At 46.0% G+C, this 25246-nt stretch overlaps 1 non-coding gene across 1 annotated transcript; it reads left to right on the forward strand.

Annotated features, from left to right (window-relative positions):
- Nucleotides 1-7267: 7267 nt before the first annotated feature.
- LOC133910358 (small nucleolar RNA Z247) lies at nt 7268-7406 on the forward strand. The gene has a single exon (XR_009908527.1). It is a non-coding gene; the product is annotated as a small nucleolar RNA Z247 (small nucleolar RNA).
- The last annotated feature ends 17840 nt before the right edge of the window (nt 7407-25246 follow it).

Genomic DNA, 25246 nt, shown 5'->3' on the forward strand with positions numbered 1-25246 from the left:
CTCTCCTCGAGCGCGGTGCACGGGGGCGTGCGGAAACGGCCTCGTGTTGCTGGTGATGCCTGGGCTGCGGCAAATGAGCGCGGTGGGAAAGGTGCGCACAAGCTTCCCCGCGCCGCTCTGAGCCGGTGTGTGGCCTCGGCTAGGCCACTGAGGAATCGAGACGGTGGCCGAGTGGGGCGACGACGGTCCGCCTCGGGCGAAGAGGCTCACCGCGCGGCGGTGCTACAGTGTCAAAGAGGAGAGGAAGAGCACGGGCATGGACGGCCGAGGCCACACACGGAGAGAAAAATGAGTCCATGATGTCGGCAGAAATCGCTCTCGCTCTCAGTTTCTGATTTTTTCAGACGATGAACAGTAACCTGACGAAACTGAACTTCTGAAAAGAAAAAAAAACAGAGGACGAAACAGTGTTTGCGCTGCGTTCAATCCACAGCCTTTTCGATCTTTCTCATGTATTTATTCCCACCACAATCTAGAGTTTGTTACATGCAAATCGTGACCACTTAAGCACTAGATCCACTAATTGTGCCATCCCACAACTAGCTTCAAAAATGGGCCGCTAACTCTGAAAACAAGCTAAACAACGCTACTTCTATTTGCCGTCAGAAGCGGTCATCTCCGATCATCCGGCTCCTATATGCAATGCAATAATAGAAAACAAAAATTGTGCACAAGATCACTAAAGATAGCTATCACATGAAACTAACAAGTGGGCCCCACTGCCATTTGGCATTTGGTCTGTGGGATTGAGATCGACGATTTGAGGGTGGTGAATAAGAGGCTTAACAAATTTTTTTTGAAACTGATGGTCTTCTTGAGAGACTATTTAAAAAGTGAAGTTTCGAGATAACTTGTTGACTCTATAGATGGTATATGATCTATAGTTCCATTCAAAATCATTCTATGTGTCTTAGTGCATAAAAACTTACAATTTTAATTCACTTGTCTCTATTCTATAAATATGTACTTCATCTTGCGATCTTGACCGCTGGTAAGTCTCTTTTGATCCCGATCCATCGGGCCGCCTTATCACTTACACCGGTATTCCCTTTGCTTAACTTTATCAACACTCCATCTTCATCCTTCCTTTCAAACTTTGCTTGACCTGTATGTGCATAGTTAGGATTACCCTCAACTCCGCCCGGCCTTCTCAATTGTTTGACACTAAACACCTCGTTTGACCCCGATCATCCCACCATCGGTCGCTAAGTTGCATGCATCTCCAAAATACCATATAAACTTATCACAAATTAGTTCACATCAAATTCCTGTTGAAAAAGATAGTCCAAAGAAAAACATGAATACCAGATGTTCCGACGTGTACAACCTCTAAACATCGGACCATCCAGTGGTTAGAATGATTCCTTATCTGAAAACCTCTTGAAAAACCCTCCGGTGAGTACAACATAATCACCAGATCATCCAATGAGTAAAACTGTATCAGATATCATTTTGTAACATCTCTGTTAAATGGTTCGGTGAAGCATCTGATGCTCACACAACTTATCATCGAATTATCTGGTGTGCATCTTCTCTCTGGCACTAAAAACAAACTTCTCTGGAAAATACTATGGTATTTATATCCCCTGAATATCGGACCATCCGGTGCAACATTTAAATTTTACTGCCAAGAAAAGAATACTCCAGTGTGCATTGCCTTTGATCATCGGATTATCCAGTGAGTAGACTACCTTGGATGCCTATTTTCAGCACCTCTATTAAATACTCTGACGTTGTCTCTAAATGCTCACCGGATCATTAATACTCCGACGTTGTCTCTAAATACTCAGTGGATCATCCGGTGTGTATAAATTTTCACACGCCGGATCATTCGGTGAGTGCAATTTTCTCTGAACTTTGACAGAACTATGCCAACACCATTTCCTTCAATTTTGGTTAGTTATAATTATAATTGCAATTCATATACATGCTTATGATCAAAACATCAATTTAAATCTACAAACTTGTCAATTACTCATCACATACACATTAAGACACATTTCAATTTGGTTTCTCATGGTCCCACTATTTTTTATTTTTGAATTTGGTTGCTGATTTTTCAAGACCAATGCCACGGCAGAACAAAACCATCTTGTATGGCTTGGAGATAATTTGCACGATTTTGATAGTTGATGGTGTTGGATATCTTATTTTTACGGTTGAGAGGAGAAAATCAGACCGTGGCAAGAGTAGGGTAGGTCAGATAGACTTCTTCCGTTCTAGAAACAAGCGTCGGCCGACGTCTGTTGTGCGGTTTCGTCCTGTGAGCTGTGTCGTGTCCTGTGAGCTGTGTCGTGTAGTCTAGCTACACACTCATGCCACCACTTGCATACGTTCAATCTGCTTCGATTTTTAACAAAAGGGACACGCAAGCAAGCAGTGATGCCGAGTCACTACTGTGCAACACAAACAGAGAGAGTCAACAATGCACGCACGCGGCCATACATATAACTGACCCTTGTCTAAGAATGAAGTTCAATTTGGTCTACTCCGTTTGGTACACAGTGGACCATAATATTCTGCTCTGTAGTTAGTACTGTTTCATAAAAAAAAGTCTGTTCTTAAAACTATAGAAAACAATGTAATTCTTGAGAATGGCAAAAAAACACATCTGATGTCAGGGTCAAACCTAGGCCACGAAGCAATTGGATATAAGCGTTTTTCTTTTTTCAGGTTATAACTCAGGCTGGATAGGGTTACAACTTACAATCATCGAAGACAGTGGACGACGAGAAAAAAAAAAGGAACCCTATACATCCAATTACAAGATGGATTGCTGGACGTAGTTATAGCTTGAGAGTGACATAACGTAGGTCGATCGAAGTCGGCTTATGAAATTAAGGACGGCATTACTTAACCTAAGCATGCAATCAACAGATTAACCATATCCTTTGGACCTTTTCCGCTAGCTACTCTTATTTTCTTTCCAACAGGCAGTACGGACGATGATAGATCTATGCAGTTCGATGTGCCCTACCTTCGTACTAAACTCGTAACTTGCGTACATGACATGTTGGTGCATGAACCTGGCTTAGCTTCCGTCCCAACTGGCACTTTACCAATGCAGATACATTCCCATCTGGCTGACACGTAAAACAAACGGTAATCCTGATGGGAACTCGGAACTAATTATAATCATCGATAATAATCCTGGCCAGACGCAACCGGTAGTGTTACAGGCTAGTGTCAAACAGAATTAATGATTTATAATTCATGCATCAGTATTTAATACTAGTCCATTAGAATCCAACACACATTATACTAGTATTAACCATAGTGCGTGCATGCATCTACATCTGTGTTCTTGCTTCTTGTTGCACAACACCCGCTTTGATTTGTTTTGTGCTTTGAAAATTGCTGCTCCGAGACGGCGAGATAGGCGGAGCTAATAGTTAAAGGAGAGAAGGCATGCAACTGGAATTCTGCTGCATGCGATCGTTACTGTATAATGATTGGAATGAGGGAGATGGCGATCTATCTGGATATCAGTGATCATTTACTCATGGGCGGTTGTCGTCTCCATCCAATGTAATTCATTTAATCGTTTTCCTTCCATGCAAGGACCAGTAAGATTACTTTACTACTATAGAAATCCTCATCATAGTCAGTTAGAAACGTTCCATAGATCTGACTGTAATCCACCTTAAAAAAACATTTATGTAGTAGTGCTAGCTTCCTGGTGATTTCGTATGCAATAATGCAACAAGTTGTTATAGAGCTAAATATACCACTAACGGGTTTTTGTGTGCATATGATTAAGATTAATTGGACCGGGAGAAAGGTTCCTAGCTATGGTGCGTATACGAATATGAATATCTCCATAGCTTATAGCTACTGTAGGTGCGTCTTTTCCAGCTATACACTTCTCTCTTTTTGGTTCTCGTTAAGATTTGCGTGCTGTAGAAAATTGTTAGATTTTTCTTTGCACCTAGCTAGATAGCTAGCTGGGACTCCACTAGTCCTGATCCGGTTCAGTACGTGCATGCGAATATGTTATGGTATGATTCTCCCAGAACAGTATAGAAACGTAAATTCATATGCATGATGGAAAAGCATATATGCAATTAAGGAGTAGTCAGTAATCAAGAGATCGATGGGTGCATCACGGTCTACTCCTAATGAAGGCCTTTAATCCCTGTACATGCATCGCCACCATCGACACATATTCGCTGAATAAGGCCGGCCGGCCGTGGTACATAAGAAGAGTAGCGTGTTCAAGTTACGATCCATGGACTTGTCACTTCAGCTCTTGCCACGTTTAAACGACCACATGCCGATCGGGATGCATGGCCTCGTCGCCGTCGCGGTCGTCGGAGTCGCCGTCGGAGTCCGCGTGAGGTGCGTGCGTAGGTAACCTACCCTAATGGACGTAGGCGTAGACTCTTGCGATCGAAACCACTTGAAAAGCAAGTGGAAAAGACGTTTGTGTCATCCGAATGATCCGTGCATGGGGGGATGGAAAGGAGCTCAAGGAAGAATAAGCAATGGTGGCGATGGACCTCTCTTCTCCTTTTATCATCATGATGCACCAGTGAAAAGGAGAGGGAAATGACGATCGCTTTCGAAGGGGATTGGAGGAAGCAAAACCAACAAACCTAGCGGCCATGTGTCGACCGTAGAAAGCAACCAAGTGTTGGTTTCAAGCCTCCCACGACAGGTCAAATCAACATAAAGATATCTACACGTTTACATGCAAGTTTTGGTTACACAATAGAATTCGTACTGTAGTTTGAAGAAGGCAATCTAACTAATATGTTTCGAGAATAGTGAAATACACTAACCGTTCTTCAACTTGTTCCGTCATTCACCTAGGTTTCTTAACTATGAAAATGCAGGTCCCATAAGACTGTAGTCAGCATCTGGCCGCATGTGTGGCATGTTGACTATGTGCCACCGTAGACTCTCCCTACAGCCTCATCTATCTTTCTCTTGCGTCTACCCCGCCGGCCCCGGCCGCCACCGTGGTCCATGCCGGCGGCCTTTCCGTGCAGTGGCACCGAGGCCTCCTCCATCCAGCGCTGCCCCTTCCGCTCACATCCCTCTCGTCCAGGAACTATTGTGCCTACACTTGTGATTGCAGCGTGGACAGGAACATTCAACGGGAGGAGCCGCTGGCGCCTCACTTGAGCTAGGAGGAGCAGGAGGGCGAAGGCAGGAAGCAACAGTACGGGTGGCGACAAAGAGTGGTGTGTGTGTGTGAGTATTTTTTGCGAAAATATGCAGAGTTTAAGGACCTAATTCATACAATAACAGGATAATTTTACGGGATTGCTATAACTTACTCGGGTGAGTTCTCACTCAATTTTTTATTCTACCTCTCCACCTTGCTTTCTCCCTCTCCGGCGAGCTCCGGCTGCCTTCTCTGCCTCTGGCGAGCACTTCTTCTGCAGCTCCGGTGGCGGAGATCCGCCCCGATCTACTCCCTGTCCGATAAGCCCGGGTGAGGTCGAGAGGTTAGGGTTTTGAGTTTTCGGGGCCGGGGTTGGGGGTTTGGGGTCCCCAGGCTTAGAAAGAGGTGTTGGGGAGGGAGGTTGGCCTAGCGGAGGAGGTGGTTGGTGGGCAGTGCGGCAAGGCGGCGAGGGTGCCACCAGTTGGGGTGGTGGAGGACGCTCGGTGGGGAGGGTCAATGGCGGAGGCGTCAAAACGAGAGGGGTTAGCGAGGGAGCGGGCGGCGGAGGCGGATCCAACGGTAGGGAGCCACTGGAGACGGGGCAAGAGGGTGGGGTGGGGGCGAGCGCACTGACGGCTGGTGAGATCGAGCGGAGCGGAGTCGAGTCGGAGGATGAAGAAAATGATCGGCCATTGATCGAACGGAGCGGACAGCCCAAAATTTAGTTGAGAGTTGAGCCGGAATTGCCTGAGTGACAGCTAGACAGAGCCTAATTTTAGCAACCATCAGTGGGTTTTACTCTTATGAAAAATATTCATGCACTGAATTACCAAGTTTAATTTAGATCTTGCAGCAAATTGTTGCCATCCATTTTTGTCTTCTACTCCATTCTAAACAGTCAAATCCTCGGTCGATCAGAAGTGCAGAACTTGCGGCATTCAGAGACTGTTCTTTCATCTTCTTTTTCATGCGCATCTCCTTCCAAAGTTCCAAACTATGTGAATCAGTAGTACACTAGTACAGCAGCACGTACTCCTTTTTAATTAGGTCCATCTCGCCCCTTCGGAGTATCTGAGCTAGGTCTCCTCTGCGGCCGTGCTTGATCCCCTCTATCTGCGTCCTTGTTGTCAGTGAGAAGGGAATCCAGCCCTCTTCAATATCTACTAGTTTAGGTTATTTGGTGTTGCAGTTAGGGTACTATTTTAGATAGCAGGTCTTAGGTTTCTGGATGGCGTCGTCGATGATGACTCTAAGCTGGCTTTTGTCTCCTCCTGGCGATCTACGATGGTGCAGCCTTCTTCGATGCGGCCTCCGACGAATCATCTGTGATGTATGCCTTCTTCAACTTGGTGCAGGAGGGTTGGTGGATTTATTAGAGATAAAAGAATGTAATCAACAAATCTCTTGTAATTATGTGTAATTATTTTGTGATAGATATGACTGGCCAGGGTAAGATATAGTATAGGTTAAATTTAGTAGTTTAGATTTGATTGATCTGTTATATAGCTATCTTGTAAATCAAGTTATATCCTGCCGGTCATACCTATATATGTACAAGCTATGTGCGAGGCTTTTCCATATAAAGGATAACACGAAACATCACCACCGAGTGATTTCCACGCTTTCGCACTTCTGATTCTTTCATGGTAATCAGAGCCACAAAGAACTAGGTTGCTATGTCGACTAGTTTATCTTCCTCCTCCAACCCGTTGTCTAGCGTCCATGTCTCAGAAAAGCTCACGAGATAGAACTTCGCGCTGTGGGCAGCGTAAGTCCTCACTGTGATCCGAGGTGCGCGGCTTGAGGGCTATGTCACCGGAAAAAGCATCACCCTCGACGCTGAGATCACATCGAAGGTTGTAGACAAGTATGCCAAGATTAGAAATCCTACATATGAGGTGTGGTACACCACGAACCAACATGTCCTTGGGTTCCTCTTTGCGTCCCTATTCTGGGATGTGTTGTCACAGGTGGCTGTTGCAAGGAAGATGACTTAGGCTTGGAGAATGATACAAGATACGTATGCTTCTCAAACTCGCACACGCACAATCAAACGTGCATCTCGCACTGATGACGGAGCAGAAGGGAACCATGAGCATCTTCGAGTACTTCGGCAAAATGAGGTCGCATGGAGATGAGATGGCGGCAGCAGGAAAGCTGCTAGATGATGAAGAGATGGTCGCCTATATCCTTAATGGGCTAGATGCTGAATTCAATCATTTAGTTTCTGCACTTGTAACTAGAGTAGAATCTATCTTAATTGGGGAACTATACTCTCAACTTTTGAGTGTTGAAACTAGGATTGATCTGCAACAGGGCGGTTCCTCCCCGTCTATCAACATCGCTACACACGGTGGACGTGGTGGATTAGGACATGGTAGCTTCAACCGTGGGCGTGGTGGTCGTGGTGGTGGCGGTGGTCACGGCCACGGCAACCAACAGCAGCAGTAGCACATCAACTACAACCGTGGCACCAACAATGGCAGCGTCAACAACCGCCCTACTTGCCAAGTGTGAAAGAAGGAGGGGCCCATTGCTTTAGATTGCTGGCATAGGTATGATGAGAACTATGTGCCTGAAGAAAGAAATGCCGCTGTTGCAACAAACTCCTATTCGGTGGACACAAACTGGTACACCGACACGGGCGCCACTGATCACATCACTGGAGAATTGCAGAAGCTGGCGGTTCGGGACAAGTACAATGACAATGACCAGATTCACACCGCAAGCGGTGCAGGTATGAATATTAGTCATATTGGTCAATCTACTATTCATACTTCCGATTGTAATCTTGATCTTAAAAATATCCTTCATGTTCCAAAAGCTAAAAAACATCTTATTTTTGTTCACTGCCTTGCTAAAGATAATAACATCTTTCTAGAGTTTCATCTTAATTTCTTTTTGATCAAGGATCAAGACATGAGGAGCACTCTTCTTAGAAGAACATGTCAGAAGGGATTGTATCCTCTTCCATCTGTACCATCTACAAAACAAGTTTTTGGAGTCAATAAATCATCCTTTGATAGATGGCACAGTCGCCTAGGCTATCCTGCTGCACATATTGTCCAAAGGGTGATTAGTAGTCATAGTCACCCGTGTCTCGATCAGTCCAATAATGATGATATTTGTGATGCTTGCCAACCAGCAAAAATTCATCAATTGCCATACCCTAAATGCACAAGTGTGTCTAGTCATCCTCTTGAACTCATTTTCTCTGACTTGTGGGGCCTAGCACCAGATTATGTTGGTAAATATAAGTATTATGTCAGTTTTATTGATGACTTTAGCAATTTCACTTGGATATACCTTTTGAAATTTAAATCCGAAGTGTTTTAGAAGTTTCATGATTTTTAACATCTTGTTGAGCATTTGTTTCTTTGAAAAATTGTTGCTATACAAACAGATTAGGGAGGTGAATACAAACAGATTAGCTGAGCGCAAGCATAGACACATTATTGAAGTAGGGTTGTCGCTTTTAGCACATGCCCATATGACTCTTAAATTTTGGGATGAAGCATTCTTGGCTACCACTTTCTTGATTAATCGCACTCCTAACAAAGTCATAATTTTTTCTACTCCATTCGAACGCTTGTTTCATACAAAACCTGATTACTCATCCTTGAGAGTTTTTGGGTGTGCATGCTGGCCTAATCTTCGTCCATATAATAGTCACAAATTGCAGTTCTGATCCAAACAATGTGTTTTTCTTGGATACAACAATCTTCATAAAGGCTTCAAGTGCCTGTATGTGTCTACAGGGCATGTCTATATTTCAAGAGAAGTTGTAATTGATGAGAATGTTTTTCCTTCTCTAATTTGCATCCTAATGCTGGCTCCTGATTGCGCTTTGAAATTCTTCTCCTTCCTCCAACCTTGGCTAATCCTTAGACTGGGAATGAATTGTTAGATGAACAATTGGCTAATATTCCTGGTACTAATGTTTTAATTGAGAATGTATATGAAACACAGGATACAGGAAGCACAGGAAAATACAACGGAAAATCACCTGGGCTAGATCCCTGGCTGACTCGCCTAACGAGTAACAAGGTAGGTCAACGTTGGGATTTATCCCAGGCTCAGGAGGATTCGGTGGAGAGCGCATGAGTGTGTACCGCATCAAGATGTGTGGCTAGGCGGGTCATGGCAACCTCGACATCACCTGCGCGACCGAATGTTGCGAATCCAAACGTCGTGCACTCACCTCAGGCTCGTGACATGCGGCAGAACGGGGCTGGTAGTTCTCCTCCGGTGTTTGAACCTGCCCTGGATCAGATGCTGAGTTTGGCTCTGTAAGGGGGGATCAATCCCAAAAATGATTTCCCTGGTGGATCCGATGCTGTTGAACCACATATAGCACCCGGGAATGCACCAACAACTTCAACACGTCCAAGAACTTGACTAAAACATGACATAGTAAAACTGAAGGTATTCACTGATGGAAGAATTCACTATGTTAATTTTACATCTGCTGGTGAACTTCAGGATATTAGTGAAGCCTTACATGATAAGAACTAGAAACATGCTATGGATTTAGAGTATGACGTCTTAATGAAAAATAAAACATGGCACCTAGTTCCACCACAGAAGGGCAAGAATGTCATAGATTGCAAATGGGTCTATAAGATCAAACGTAAAGCTGATGAGAGCTTAGACAGATATAAAGTATGTCTAGTTGCTAAATTCTTTAAATAGAGATATGGTATAGATTATGAACATATTTTCAGTCCTATTGTTAAAGCAGCTACAATCATAATTATTTTATCTGTTGCTATCTCTAAAGGGTGGAACTTACGTCAATTAGATGTTCAAAATGCCTTCTTACATGGTATTTTGGTTATACGTCTGAGGTCACTTGAGCCAAGGATGTACTTAGTATAGTATATGCTGAGCGATCTTACAAATGCACAAGAAAGAATCAAAACAGAATGAGAATATCAGCCATACATAGATTGGAAATGAGATTACTATAAGCCTACACCATATGTATCAATGTATATATGCCTGGTTACTTCCATGCTCTTGTGCGCGCACAGACACTACATGCATGACAACACGCACCCACGTGGGTAGGTATTAGCACACTACTAAACTAGATTAGAGATCGAGTCTCACATGATGTGGGTACGTGCTCCGAACACTAAGCACACTCACATGTACAAGTATTGTTCCTACCTGAGATTTAATCCTAGGAAAAGGGTAAACACTTGTGACAAAAGTTTGGGAATCGAACCCAAGTGAGTGGGATGTCATTGAACCAACAACCTGCACACTAAGCTCGGTCAGTTCTCCTGCATGTCATTGAAGTGCATCGTATACAACCTACTTAACTATATTTAGGGTATTTACAATGGTGTTGGTGTTGCCTTATAGATTACTTGTTAGATTTCATATAACCTTAAAGACAACACATAACAAACAATCGCTATAATGCATTGTCTTTTCAATCGTCTCTTAGTAACTCTAAAAATCTATTAATTTGAGGATTGATGGAAGGAGAAGAAAACAAACACCATCACAACGGCATATGGTACAATTGTGTGTGCTACGTGTCGTAGCTTGAAATTTTTACTTATGAGAAAGTTGTTTCGTTCTATGGCAGTCACTTTCTATCACCTTTCTCTCTCCTTTACATCACTTAACATCCTGCATAGCAATATTTTGAGACGGCCTATAAGACGACCGGCGTGGACCATTGTTAATGCAGTGTTTTTTTTCTTCAGAATATTGGTTGCTTGCACAATTAGGCATACCTTGGTTGAAGCATTCGTACAACTAGGGAGTAGCCTTTCATACACATCTCATCAAGTATACTTATAACTAGGTGGCATGCATGCATATGAACTGATTCTTGTTCTAACTGCATGCCGATCTGACATGCAAGTAGATCAATTAAAATGGCATCGATCAACATTTAGTTAGAACTAAGAACTAATCGAGGACCATGCATGATCAGAGATTTTTTTTTTTTTGCAATTTCATGTATTTGACTAGACAGATTAACACTAATATGTGTGTGCGTGTGTATATATATATACATCTATAATGCCAATAAAAGTAATCAAGAAATAATCCACACTGATAGCCCTTCCATTAAAAAATAAGATCTGTTTTTTTTAATACTCATCTAAAAAAACCTAGACACTCCACTGCACGCTGATGGAAATGGCTAGCTAGCGCTGCTCTTATATATGCTTATTTTATTTTGACATTTCTTTCTAGTAGTTTTGTGAGCTAATTATAACCTAATATGCAGTGAGCGTTTCGGGATGCATACGGAGGATCACTACTTGGTCACGCTAGTGCGTGGTCCATAGCAGAAGTTTGCCGGTACAATATATGCAAGTGTAAAGTTTTGGACCACCAATTGTAATTTTAATCTCTTTGAGCTAGTTGTTGTTTGTTACTTTCAGCTGGAATTAGCGCGAGGATTCCTAGCTATACTTGATCGATTAGCAACCTTGCTAGGTTGGTCCATTTACAGGTTCGTACATGTAGATGACCTGTGCCATCCCGCATATTACAGTTTATTACGCGAAGGACAGTTGTAAAAACAGCATTTAACGACTGATAATTGATTGAACTAAGACAATAGAACAATACACCTACCGTCCAAAAATACAAGTCGCATTTATTTTAAGAAAATCAAACTTTATACATTAATAAAAAATAGATAAACTATATGTTTAGTGTATGAAAATTGAACGACTAGATTTATATTTTAAAATATTTTCACACTATATTGGTTTTATAGGTATAAATAAAATATTTTTGTGATACCAGGCCACAATAAAAATGTCTTGTATTTTTTGACGGAGAGAGTACAAAATAACACTGATCCTATACCGGCTGGTAATCCATGGTTCTGGACAAACTGGGGTAGGTATATTGTGTGACACGCTATGACCCGTAATTACTCCCACTCTTCCTAGTTGGCAGGGCATGAACTATACTAGCATATGTAATACATGCTTGATTAAAATGTATCACTTTCGGATTAACCTTTTCTGAGCGAAGTGTGTACACAAGCTAAAAAGTGGAGTTTACACGTGTGTGGTTTGTTCCACATTCGAGCTGGGGTTTGACAGAGGCCGTAACAACTAAGGTGTATATATATGATGTTGCCTCGTACCATGTTAAATCAACTATCTGAAAAACAAAATATTGGTACTCAAACTAGTTTAGCAACTAGGTTGTCTTGCCAATGCAAATTAGGGCTTGTTTGAGTAGGCAGGGGTTAGACCCAACCCAAAGGGTTTATGCCTAATTTATGGACCCATTCCAATAAACCCTTAGTGTTAAATGTTCACTTCCAATCTATACGTACTGTTCTTAGTTTGCACCTTTAGCTAGCGCTTAAACTTTTATTGCTATGGTTGCTTAGGCCAGCTTTGTACGTATCTTGTTGGTACTTCTTTCCTTCTGAGTTGAGCGGCAGTGCTCCTGCCTTTTCCATTCCAAAACAACTTCCAATCAACTGCGGCTATATATGTGTGTTACTTGTTGACATTGGTAAAATGACTTGATCGAACAATCTTTGTGTGTTGTATTCATTTTTGTGTTGATGATATCATATGAGTGTATGTGCTCTTTAGAGCCGATATTCTATATCGGGATGTTCAATGTATTTTGAACGAACCGGTAGAAATTTACTAGAGGCGCTGCCTTAGGGCAGCACGAAAGGTTTAAGGGGAAAAACGGCATATCGTTTGGACTCCCGGGATAATCAGCGCCATCTTTTTTGCTCCCGCTGGACACCAGGCAGGCGCTTCCTCCTTGATCTTGATGAATAGTGAATTAGTGACTCCACTGAGTTGTGTTGGTGATGGAAAACTCGGGCATTCGGTTCCTTCCGAATCTCCCAGGCAACAAGAAGCATTATCGTCCGAACGGCTTTTGATGGAACTCCGGGCGCTTTCCCTACGGTACGCCACCACTCCACCGTGACACAGTGCGCCCAAGAGGCAGCTTGCAGGAACTCGCAAGGTACCCACGTTCGTCCTGCTTCCCAGGTGCGTCTGCTGAAGCGGCAGTGTGCGAGGAGGTGGACTGCAGATTCATCAGTCGTACGGCAAAAGGGGGGCAGAGCTGTTGATTTGGCGGACCACGGGCTGAAAGCCTGTCTGCCGTCCATATACGATTTTGGATAGCTAACCAGGAAAAATAAATGCAATTCTGGGGTGCCCAGATGCTCTAAATATGCGTGTCCATGTCTGTGGTGATGGAGCCTATGAATTGGGTAAGGGATGCCGATTTGGCTGAATACTTCCCGTGTGTGCTGAGCCGCATTGAAATTTGATCCGGGGTGTGTTTGGAGTAGAGCTCAAATTTTGGGTCGTGCTATTTTTAGGCTGTCCATGGTACGAGTTTTGATATGGACTAAAGCATGACATGGCATGAAAATTTTTAGGGCAGGCTGACACATCTAGATGGCTTAGGTCGTGCACGGCCAAAAAAAAATACACGGCACAATCTGTAGGACTATTTTTTCGTGTTTATACTCTAATCTCTCTGATATAAAACGTGAGACACTAAGAGAGATATGTGAATGGTAAGAGATAAATATGTAAAAATTATCAGATAATATGAAACATGTAGAAGCATAGAAGATACAAACGTGAGATGGTAAAAAATAAATATGTAAACATTATTAGATGATATGAGTAGGGTCAAGGCTGAACCGTTATGGCACGACGTACTGACAACCATATTTGAGTCTTTCTAGAGTTGGCTTGTATTGGTATGGCACCACACGATAGACTCATCGTGGTTAGTGAGGGAGTATGACATAATATTTGGAGTGAGATGACGTTCTAGACTAGCTTCCAAAGATGGACAAACTCCGTAAGCTGTTGGGTCGAGTTAATGGCGGTGATGTTCAGGTCATTATGTAGGAGTTGTTGAGTAACGCCTGCAACCGATTTCTCCTATCTGGCCCCTGGCACTTTGGGGAATGGACCTCACCGGACCATTCCCTCATGCTAATGGCAACCTTCGATATGCAGTAGTGGCATTAGAGTACTTCTCAAAATGGGTCGAGGTTGAGCCCCTCACGGCAATCACATTAAATAATGTCAAAAAAAATTCTGGAAAAATGTAGTCTACCACTTTGGTGTGCCGTGAGAACTCACAGTTGACAACAGAACACAATTCGACTCCGGACCATTTAGAAAATTCTGTGTAGAACTCGGCATTGAGTTGTGCTTCGTTGTCCGTCATCCACTGTCCAACGGGCCTGTCGAGCACGCCAACGGCAACATTCTCTCAGGCCTAAATTGATGCCTTATCAATCGGGCTAAAGGCCTATGAGTTGAAGAGCTTCAGAAGGTGTTGCAGTCCCTCCGCACCACAGTCACATGACCCACAGGGTTCACCCCCTTCCGCCTCCTATACGGTGACAAAACTATGACTCCAACCAAGATCAAATGACGCTCACTTCGGGCTCAACTTCATCAGACTGCCGGAGAAAGGGAGCTCTCCCTCGACCTCGCTGAAGGCATGTGGCTCTACACCTTCCAGAATCTCGACCACTACATCACCAAAACCAAGGCCTAGTACAATCCCAGGGTTGTGCCTCGAAGCTTCGAACCATGAGACCTAGTTCTTCGGCGCGCACTGGCTCTGGGAAAAACTAAACAGCAAATGGGAAGGCATGTACCTAATCCCCGAGTCCAACATGCCAAGCTCCTACCGATTGGCAAACACAGAAGGAATTCCTCTGGAGCACAGTTGGAACGCAGAGACCCTTCACAAGTACTATGTGTAGGAGGCCCCCCAGGCTAAGGCCTCTCGAAATGGCCTAATCCACATATGGTATGCCCTATCAATTACTCCTTCAATTAAGTATTGCAGTTCACTTTCGATCATTACATGGCTTACTATAACCTTAAAGTTGACGCATGCTGACAATAGCCAGCCGAGCTAGAGATAATACCTAATGCTATTAGCTATTCTGTCATAACAGTACATGCAAAACTTAGCTAAAGATGTATCATTCCTCAAAATACCCTCCGACATCTTGAATGCTTCGCTTCTGTGCCTGTACGCTCTGGCATCTTGAAGGCCTCATCTCCGTACTGGAGAGGCATGTACCCTTCGACATCTTGAAGGCCTCGCCTCTATGCTAGAGAAGTCTGAATTCTCTGGCATCTTGAAGGCTTCGCCTCCGTGCCAGAGAGGCATGTACCCTCTGGCATCTAAGGGCTAAGAGGGTTGCATCAACCACTAGCCAATAAAGAATTTAGATGCGCTTCCACCCAACTCTACTAAGCACCCGTAAAATTGTTGTATTCTCAGGCCTCTAGTGGCCGTAGAATGCGAGGGGGCCAGGAAGGGGAGGAAAACAAAGTGTCGACGTGATCAAAAAATGAAAAGGCAAGGAGTGAAACCAACACGATGCAAGTTTATTCATACATGACATATACAAACATTGTGCCTGCTAGCTACCATACATTGAATCCATGCCTAATAGACGTGCTAATCTACCATGTCTCCCTGGAGTATTTTGTGATGTAGAAGGCGCTAGACCACCGCTCTTCCCCAAAGCACCACGAGATGTGGAGGATTGACTCCTATAGCGGTGCACTGAGTGGCAATGTGGATACCCTTGGCGTGAGAACCTTCCACCTAGGATGGAATCCCCCAAGGTCGGGGAGGTGAAGGGTCCACCTGGAAGGGGTACGTATCGAAGGCCGAAAAATCTAGCTTTTCCTCTGGCGGCACCTCCACAGCCTCCGCATCATGTTCCTCTGGTGACATCTCTGTAGCCTCGACTTCCTCTACCTTGATCTCGGCCATGATTGCATCGAGGATATTTGATGGCACCCTTGCATCAGGACCCTGCGAAAGAACAAGACGTCAAGAAATGTGTGGGCCAAAGTCCTCCCAACCTATCCACCAATCATCCTTCTTAGCAAAACATGCCACTGAGGCAGTAGTAGAAGTAGATGCGGCAGGGTCCTCCGATTCCGCCTTAACCAAGATGTTGACGGCCACCTCCAGATCCATGTGCCCTTGAGAATCATGAGGCAGGGTGAAGCGATCCCGCCGCCGCCGCCTCCGCCTCCAAAAAGGTAGGGTGGCCCCGGACAATCGGGACACACTAGACCCCTCCTCAGAGGCGGCATCCCGAGCAGGGGTGAGGCCTCACCTGGCCTCGGGTCGCCACACCTGTATACACAAAATCCTACTCAAGTTAGCCATGTGACACGAGCATTCTAGAACAGCACAAACATAGATATTTATGAAGTAGGAGGTAGACATTGCTCCATTTGGTGACGAAGCCAAATTACATAAAGCAAGGGAGGGTGGTCAACATACTAGGAATCCAACCCCCCACAAGAAGAGAAGAAAAACAAAATAGTAGCCTAAGTTGATCTACATCTCTTAAGGCAGGTCTGGCAAAGCGTCATCCCCATGTGAAGACCGTTCCCACGGAGCGACGATCGAATACGAAGGATGTCCAGATGACATCAGTACATCTGGGAGCTCTTGACGAGGAGCCTGGCCCCCTACAGAAGAGCCTGAGCGGGGAGCCCCTCCCCCGCTCAGCTTCACACGAGCTACCATGAAACACAACATCACGGTTCGGCCATGATTCTTCCATACACCTCAGTGAAAGTTGTCGAAGGCCATGCGATTGTCCACAAGGGATGCCTCTGGCTAGAAACCCTCGATCATGTAGTATGGCACCGGTTGCTCCAACACTTCGAATTGGTGGAACCCCGCCTGGTGCAGCAAAGATAGCTAGAGCATCGACGCCACACATACGCTAGACCTTGCGTAGGCCTCAGTAGCATTGATGGTCACCCTAGCGGCAAACTGGAGCCAGAGGAGTGTCAGGACCAGTGCCTCCAAGCCAGAAGGTTTTGGCAGGCCTTCAGCTCCAAGTCCACTCAAGGTGTCATCGGTGGCTCGGGCTACCACAGAAGCACGCTCAGCTAGCATGTGGTGCTATACGCGTAGTGTCTCTTCTACCACCCAAGCCTGCCCTAGCTCACGCTGGACTTCGGTCACTGTAATCTGGAGGACTTGAGCATCACCCTCTCCTGACACGCGGGCCATAAAAGTCATTTTGATGGATGCTTGTGCTTCCTGGAGGGCATCGGTAGACTTTCGCACCTCAGCCTCCGCACGCTCCTGCCATGCCACCAACTCTTGCCGGAGGTCATCCTCGCGCTCCAGCCGTGCCACCTCTTCCTACAGATGACCCTCCGTGGACTCCGCTCGCCTCTCGGCCTCCTTCAAGGCGCTATGGTGCCTTGCCGCCTCGTTCCGGGTCATGCCAGGGCTGCAGCGCACATCCTAGCGCCCTTGTCAAAATTAGTTGCTGTGGAACACGACACAGGAAAAATAAGGTGAGCAGCCCAAAAAACCACGACCAATGAAACCTTGGGCAAGAGCATACCTACCAAGCCGCCACCTCCAGGCATGCCTCTACTTCCTTGGAGGGCTTCGAGCCATAGACAACTTGATCTATCTGCTCCTAAGGCAAGATGAGGTAGAGGTGAGAGCTTTTAGTGCCTCTGAGCGAAACACGAAGTCTTCCAAAATCATGGCCTCGAAGCCAAGGCCCCCTTCTATCGATGCGGTAGTAGCCACCACGGAGGGACCGGTTCCCCCGATATTGACTGTGAGGGCCAGAGCATGAACTGTCACAACATCCTAGGGCATCAAAGTTGTTGCCTCTAGAGTGGCCATCATGGACACCTCCGGAGGGTCATCACATTCTGCTAGGGCTCCATAACCTCTGAAGTGGGGGCCACAGATGAGTCTATCTTGGTGACCACTGAAACACCTCAAGAACGAAAGTCAGGATCTCGAAATAGTGCTATGACAAGATATAAACCAACGAATAACATCTCATCAGGGCTCGTGACATTCTCGCTGTCTGAATTGATGAACCCCTAATCCATATCAAAATCCATGGAGGCCTTGCCCCCTCTTCAGCTCTGGTTGTGGGTAGACGAGTTCAGAGGGGCTAGACCCTTCCCACGATCACTTCCTCCAAGCCGAGTCACACCTCCAGGCAAGCCGTAAGAGACAAAGGTATCCACAGCCTGCCTCTGGTGCTTCACCCTGCTCATCTCTACTTTGGACGACTTGGCCACCGAGCTGGCCAATGAACCATCGAAAGTAGGAGGGAGCCATGCCTGGAGAGGGCTCACAGGGATCATGGAGGACGCATCACCAGAAACCCTACGCTCTCGCTTCCCGACGACCCTGAGCTTTGTCGGATCTAGCCACGCCGAAGCCACTACCTCGAAGTGGAAGCAGATGCGTTGTACCACTCCCAGCTCCCAACCAGGTCCATACGCCGCTCTCGTTCTGAGGTAGTAGGTAGGCCCAAGAACTCCTCCATCACTTCGGTCGCTCCCTCCAGGGGAAGGCAATCATCTAAAAGAAAAAGACATGTCACCTCTGCGAAGTCAAAGCTATACAATGAGGAAGACTCACCCAAATTGATGGTGGGTCTGGAGTACACGCTCCGCTTCTCGTCCCCACCTTGTGCAAAGATGTGCTCCTTCGCGAGATCACGCATGCTCATCCTCCGGGCCACCCTCTGGAGCAGCGCCAAACACAAAGCGAGCTGGGCATCGAAGATCTCTGCCACCGGGGTCTGAACATACTCAATACTCAATATCCCGATTCATAGAATGAAGGGGGGGGGGGGGGGGAGGGGGCGATGCCTACATCATAGTAGAACCACCACTCCGACCATCCGGAGTACCACCAGTTGTTGATATCCTTTGCCTGAAACACATTCTGATATTCTAGAAGGAGCTGGAAGTTCACGCTTCTAAAGCTAAGGGCCTTTGTCACTTCATCCTTTGTCTGGGTCTTTGGCTGGAATCTCGCCTCATGGATGGAGGCGAAAGTCCTACTCTCCCTTCGCATCCCTCCACCCGCATGGCCCATTCGAAGATAGCCAGGCAAACAATCACATTGATCGTGATATGTGGTAGCTCTACGTAAAAAAGACGGTGTACCCCCTTGAGAAGCGGCACTTATGGGAAACCGAGGCCCATGTTGAAAAAGGTCTCAAACACCACGGTCTCGTGGTCCTGAGGCTCTAGAACCACTTCATCCCGCGGTGCCTAGGCGACGAACTTAGAGGGAATCTTCCCCTCCTTGACCACCTGATCGAGGTCAGCATCCCCGATGGTGGATTCTCCCAACACGCTAATCTGCTGGGGATACTTCCGGCTGGAACGATGGAGCTCCACACCCAGCGGCTGAACTGGCAGTGGTAGAGGAATCGCTGTCGCTTGAGCTTCCGTCGCCCCACGCACATCAATGGCCCCACCTTGAGCACTAGAGCTAACTATGATGGTCCTTGGAAGGAGGTGAAAAGCGCTGAACAACGATGGAAGGTAGGAGCGCTATGGTTGGCCGTGTGCATTGACTAAGGCAGATGCAAATGGAAGCAGAGGCGTCAGATAGGGCCTCTAGTCTTTTGGGATGCCTGTCGTATAAAACAAGGGGGAGTTATTTCCTCCTGGGAATACATGTGCATGCCCCATCCTTTCACCCATGAGGCTACAATCATGGGGGAGTAAAATTTCCCCCACTGCCCTCTAACGATGCGGAACCACGTGTCCCACTATTGCTCGATAAGGCATGACCACTCTACTAAATGCAAGATTCATTGAATGCCCCCTCACAGGTGTTACCAGACGATGAGTTCAAATCAATTGGCCTGAACTTTCTAAAACCATTCGAGCAACAGAAAGGATCGTAGGCCATTAGACACGGAGCCAGTGACACGCCGAAGGCCCTGCTACAAAAACTGCAGGGCTGGCCGCTCTGCTGGCCAACCTCACGAGGGGCTACTGTGGGGGGTTGTCCTTAAGGACCCCCGATGCCCCTAGCTCCGCCAGCCTACGCTTGAGGATCATGGATCTCCGAATGCCATTTAGGTCTACTAGGCTCCGGGGCTCTATAGATCCTCTGCCCTTTGAAGCCTGGACAAGCTCTCCGGAGCCCTTGTCCTTCGAAGGACAGGGCAGCCTCCCTAGAGCCTGGAGGGTAAGCCATCAGGTCTTGGAAAAAGATCAGCCAGAGAGCGCCCGCTAGGCATCCTTCACCTGCAAGGAAGTGATCGACATCTAATACCCACACAAGTGGATGCCATCCTGACATCCCAGCGCAAGTGGTGATCGGCTTGACATCTTGGACAGTGTGGCGACATAATAGGCAGTCAGCCCAATACATCGCCCTTAGGATCATTTGCACCATTGCACTTGCTATAGTGGATAATATCTTCTAAGTAGAGGTAAAAGTATTCTGCCTACACCCAGGTTGCATGATTCAACTGGCCCTAGGTCTATGTGGTATGGCGATGGCTAGTATCACTATCTCTATAAGGGCAACCTTATATACTTGCACCCTAACAGCATTATAAATACAGACCCTTTGCCATAAGGTCAAGGGAGAGAGATATTTCTTATCAATATCAATAACACAAATGGTTCCTCTTCCTCTCCACTTCTTCTCCAAGCTTGAGTCTCCTCTCTAGAAGAGGCTCTCGCCTTGTTCATGGAAGACATTTTTTTTCACCAATAATGCTCTTTGGTTGGAGAATCTGAGCTTGATTAGCATGGTGTAGTGGTATCACCCGTGACCACCAATTCACCTAGCTACCCAGCGGCCTCTTCCCCGCTTATCTAAATGAGGGCTTCATCATGGGCGTTGAAGTCGATGTTGTCTAGGCCGAAGAGCGTGATGACCGTTGGTGGGAGGGGACATTGAAGAGTGCTAGGTATTCTTGGAGTGCATGCTCCGTCGGGTTGGTGCCCTCCTGAACATAGCCTAGCTTCCTACAAAGGTTACTGCATGCACCCTCCTCCATTTGGAGAAATATGAAGAGGCCTTTCTTTTGGCACTCACTCTAGCGTATGTTGGAGAAGAATTGAGCTCTCAAAATATGGAAGATTTTTTCTGGGAGTTGTGGCACAGCGGTAGGATGTCCATTTTTTGCAGGATGAAGAAGCCTGACATTGCAATCGCAGTCGGAGAGAGTGGTGAGAGAGCCATCCAGCCTGGGTGTGATTGTTGAAGTGTGTGGTTTAGCCGTTGTCATCGATGTTAGCATGCTAGGATCATCCTTGCATCCTAGTCGGTTGTTGCAACATCATTTTCGTGGTTGATCTATGATTGAGGCCGTAGGGGTTGTCATCTGGTGATGCAGCCACTGACTCACTATCGAGCGGAGTTGTTGATGTGATGATATTCGATAGGTAATGCGCGTTCCCCAAGTTCTATCCAACCACATCCGTAGTAGCACTAACGCTTGTATTGGTTAGTGAAGGAAGGGTTGCATCACGGTTGTCGATGGTAGTTGGTGCAGGGGAGGCCACAGTCACCGAGTGTGGAGCGGCCACCGTGCTTGATGGAGGGTCCAAGACCATCAACATGGTAGCAAGGGAGGCCAACTGTGGCGAGTCCATGAGCAATACTTTAGCAGGAAAATCGTCCAGGATGGGCTTGCCTACCACCACCTCGAGACAACGCAAGGACATCTCAACGTCGTGGTGGGAGACTCGTGAAGCCATGTGAAAGTAGTAGGAACAAGGATTATGGTGTCTCGCTTCTGACTCAACGCGTAGTGGAGCTCGATGTAGAGCTGGCTCAGACAAGGATTCATTCCCCAACTCGATTAGGAGGAGGGGCACCTCGTCGATCCAGAGCAGATTAGCCAGGTTGCTTGCTTTGAGGATTTAATCCTTGAATAGGGAATCTAGCGGCAAGGAAGCCAGTGCACCTTTGACTTGTTGTGCATGGTGAGCAACTTGCAAACGGTGTCCAGAATGGATGTTGCTTGGAGGGGGAACAAGAATTGGAGCTCCCTTTCCCGAAGGTCAACTACATAAAACAATAGTGGGTCATCTTTGGGGTAGGCATGGTAGATACATGGATCTCATCAGAGTGTTTCCAACCGCCGTGGTGCGAGCCCCTTTTCCAGTGACGTGGTGAGCATTTGTGCTCACTGTAGACTTTGTTGCGTTTGGTGTTGTAGTTAGAGGCGTGTGTGTGGTGGATGTGCTAGTCCCAACCGCAATTGTCATGATCATCACCACGCTGATAGTAGGTGTAGTTGTTGAAGCTAGCATGGTTGTTGTTGTAAGAGGTGCAGGTACCATTGCTCCTGTTGCATTCCTAGTGCTCCTCCGCACAATCATCACAGAGGTATGACAGGGGTGGAGCAAAAGCCGAGTCTAGCTCAAAATGACCATTGATCGTGCGCCTATGCCACGTGAGGTAATGCCTCTCACACATGACCAAGGCGGCCACGACATTGTGCTCTTGGAAGTCAACAAATGCCTATACCGTCGAGTAGTCATGGATCCACTCCAAGTGCACAAGGACTTTATACCTAGTGCCTCTCTACCAGCGCTCTGGAGGGGTTGGGGTGACCATCAGGTTGGAGATGTCACCCTTTTCCTGGTGAGTGAAGATGTTCTGCATCACCTTGGGGATGTAGCTAGGGTTGGCGATCTAGGCCCACAAGTCGATTGTTCATATGTCATCAGGGCGGAGCAAGTTAGTGTCAAAGCAATCGAGGGAGCAGGTTCAGCCGGTGACACGATTGGTGATGTCAAGCGCACACGTGTTGATCGACACACCCTCGAGGCAGATTTGCACCCATAATAGCATTATGGCGCCCAGAGTAGTGCTTAGGCTATGTCACAGGAAGACATTGAACTTTAGGCTATGATGCTTGATGCAAAAGCGTGCATATGCATCATCGCAGTGGCACTGGTGCGAGAACTTGATGATGAAAGCTTCTGGTTGGTGTCGCGCGATCATGACATCACCATAGTGGAGACGCGGCTTGTCCAGGAAGGCAACCTCAATCTCATGAGGGCCAATGTACCGAGGCGTGCATATGGACTAGGGCATTGCTCTCCCATTCCTGCATCTCCCTTTCGGTGTCAAAGGAGGTTACGGTAGTGTGTTTAGGTCACCAATGTGCACCATAGCAGTAGCGGGCAAGTGTGATGATGGCACTGGATGTCGTGGGGCAGGGGGGAGGGGGCGCAGCTTGGTGTGATTGGTGACGAGGGTGGGAGCTCAAGGGGGTCGGAAACGGATGGTGGCGTGGGTTTCCCTTTGGACAAAGGTGCTCCCTGTGGTAGGAGCGCTGATACTGAAAGCACAGGACGGGGTCACGGAAGGCGGCTGCATGATGGTCATATGCCAAGCAAATGAAATTCTTATGGTCTATTTTCCTACGGAGGGAGAAAAGTGATGGGGATTCTTGTTGGCCTCGACGGTGGTTGGGTCTTAAATCGGCCATGGGATGCCGCCTTGAATGCTCGTCATATCACCATGGTTCGAGACGTCCTTGGTGGCATGAATACATCCCCTTTCTCCATTAGCCGCATTCCTGGACTTATCCAGCCCTGTTCTAAGGCATGGCGCGGCGGCCCATCACCGGAGGTGATATTTTTTAGAAAATGGATAAAAGTATCTGACTTTGTGCATTATGAGATGCATACAACCAACAATTAATTATTACAATATTTCAGCTATGTAGCTAATATCACATGGGAAGAAACATAGTAAAATAGAATAAAAATATCATGAAGCTTGTAATCTATAACTACATAGTCACTCGTGCTTGACAAAGAGCTCTATTGCCACCACTTTCAATGTATGACCCGAGGAGATATGGCGGCCAAAATTACTTTGGGGAGGTATAATAATGAATTATTTGAGGCGAGAGTGTGAGGGTTGGTGGGAGCGTGGGGTGGGCTTGAATGCAGTAGATGAGAGCTTGGCTCCTGCTGGGTACAAGAGGGGAGAAGCGGTGCTCTAGAGGGATTCTAGGGTCAGCAGGACAACTTTGTCATCGAGATGCGGGGGACGGGAAGCGGGAAGGGGGAGCTTGGGGCCGGCCGACGCTGGCAGTTGGGGGGAGGGGGTGGGAGGGGGTCCATCCTATACATGATGTAATGACCTTACTTTCAATTAACTATATTTCCATGTGCTTGCACACATGCTCCAAGTAGTACATTAGGTTAATTGTAGGATAGAAAATTCAGTCAAGGAAGCTGCAAATTGCGAAGCCGCAAAACAACCACTTCTATCGGACTTTAGGCGACCATCACAAAGATTAAGTGCAAGTAGTATTTGACTCCATGCATGTCATGCGTATTTGCAACTGTGGCAACATCATGCACGAACTGTTTCAGCTAAACCACCTTTGAACTGAATTTTTTTTACCAGCTGCATGCATGCCGGACAGTTAGGTCAATAATCATTAGGTTCTACGAAAATTTAATATGTTTATCCAGGAAACCTGTGCAAGCATTCCTACCTAATCTTTGCTTACTTCCCAGGGTGCTGTCTCCAAAGTTCAGTATTTCATTGGTTTTTTTGAGAAAAACAGAAGTGCAAAAGCTATATGCTTTGTGAACAGAAGTCTCCCTGATTGATTGGTTATTCTTTGCCTGAAGTAGACTAGCACCTCTGGCCATATAATTCTAGAACAAATTGGTAAATTATTACGCACCACGTTGTTCTGATCTGAGACAGTTCAGTATATATCGATCATAGGCTCATAGGCGGCTCTTGGGTGAAGAAATATATCTGCTTTTCATACCAATGATTTGAGGGAGAAAAATATATAAAATTGTAATTTTAGCATGTACGTGTCTATTTCGGATTTGATCTTATCACAAAGAATAATATATATACCCTCAGGAAACAAAAGAGGAATAGTAGTATTTAGCATGTTGGATCTATATTTTTTTCATGAATTCTTTATTTCAGTCATTCAGGGCAAGAAAGGATGGAGGTGGTTCAGCTTCAGCATGTGTACATCCAACAATTTGCCCATCTCTCTCCCCTCTCTCGTCTAATCCTAATAGTACATGGGTGACAAATTGTTCAGTCAAACACGCTTCATGTAGGAAACGAATCTAAAGAGTGGGCACTATTTTTCCTCCGCAAAGCTTCTCTCTCCAATAGAAAGAGTTGGAATTCCTAGTCCGTGAAATTTTTTACTAGCCTATGGTTTATTATAATTATTTATTTGTATTGAGATTTGTATTTGAGAGTTAGATAAAAAAATCATACAATAAATATAAACAATCAACGGATGATGAGATAAATGATCGGTTAAGATAGACCGAA

Source organism: Phragmites australis, chromosome 2 (genome assembly GCF_958298935.1).
Source record: "Phragmites australis chromosome 2, lpPhrAust1.1, whole genome shotgun sequence".
In the NCBI taxonomy this organism is placed as follows: domain Eukaryota; kingdom Viridiplantae; phylum Streptophyta; class Magnoliopsida; order Poales; family Poaceae; genus Phragmites; species Phragmites australis.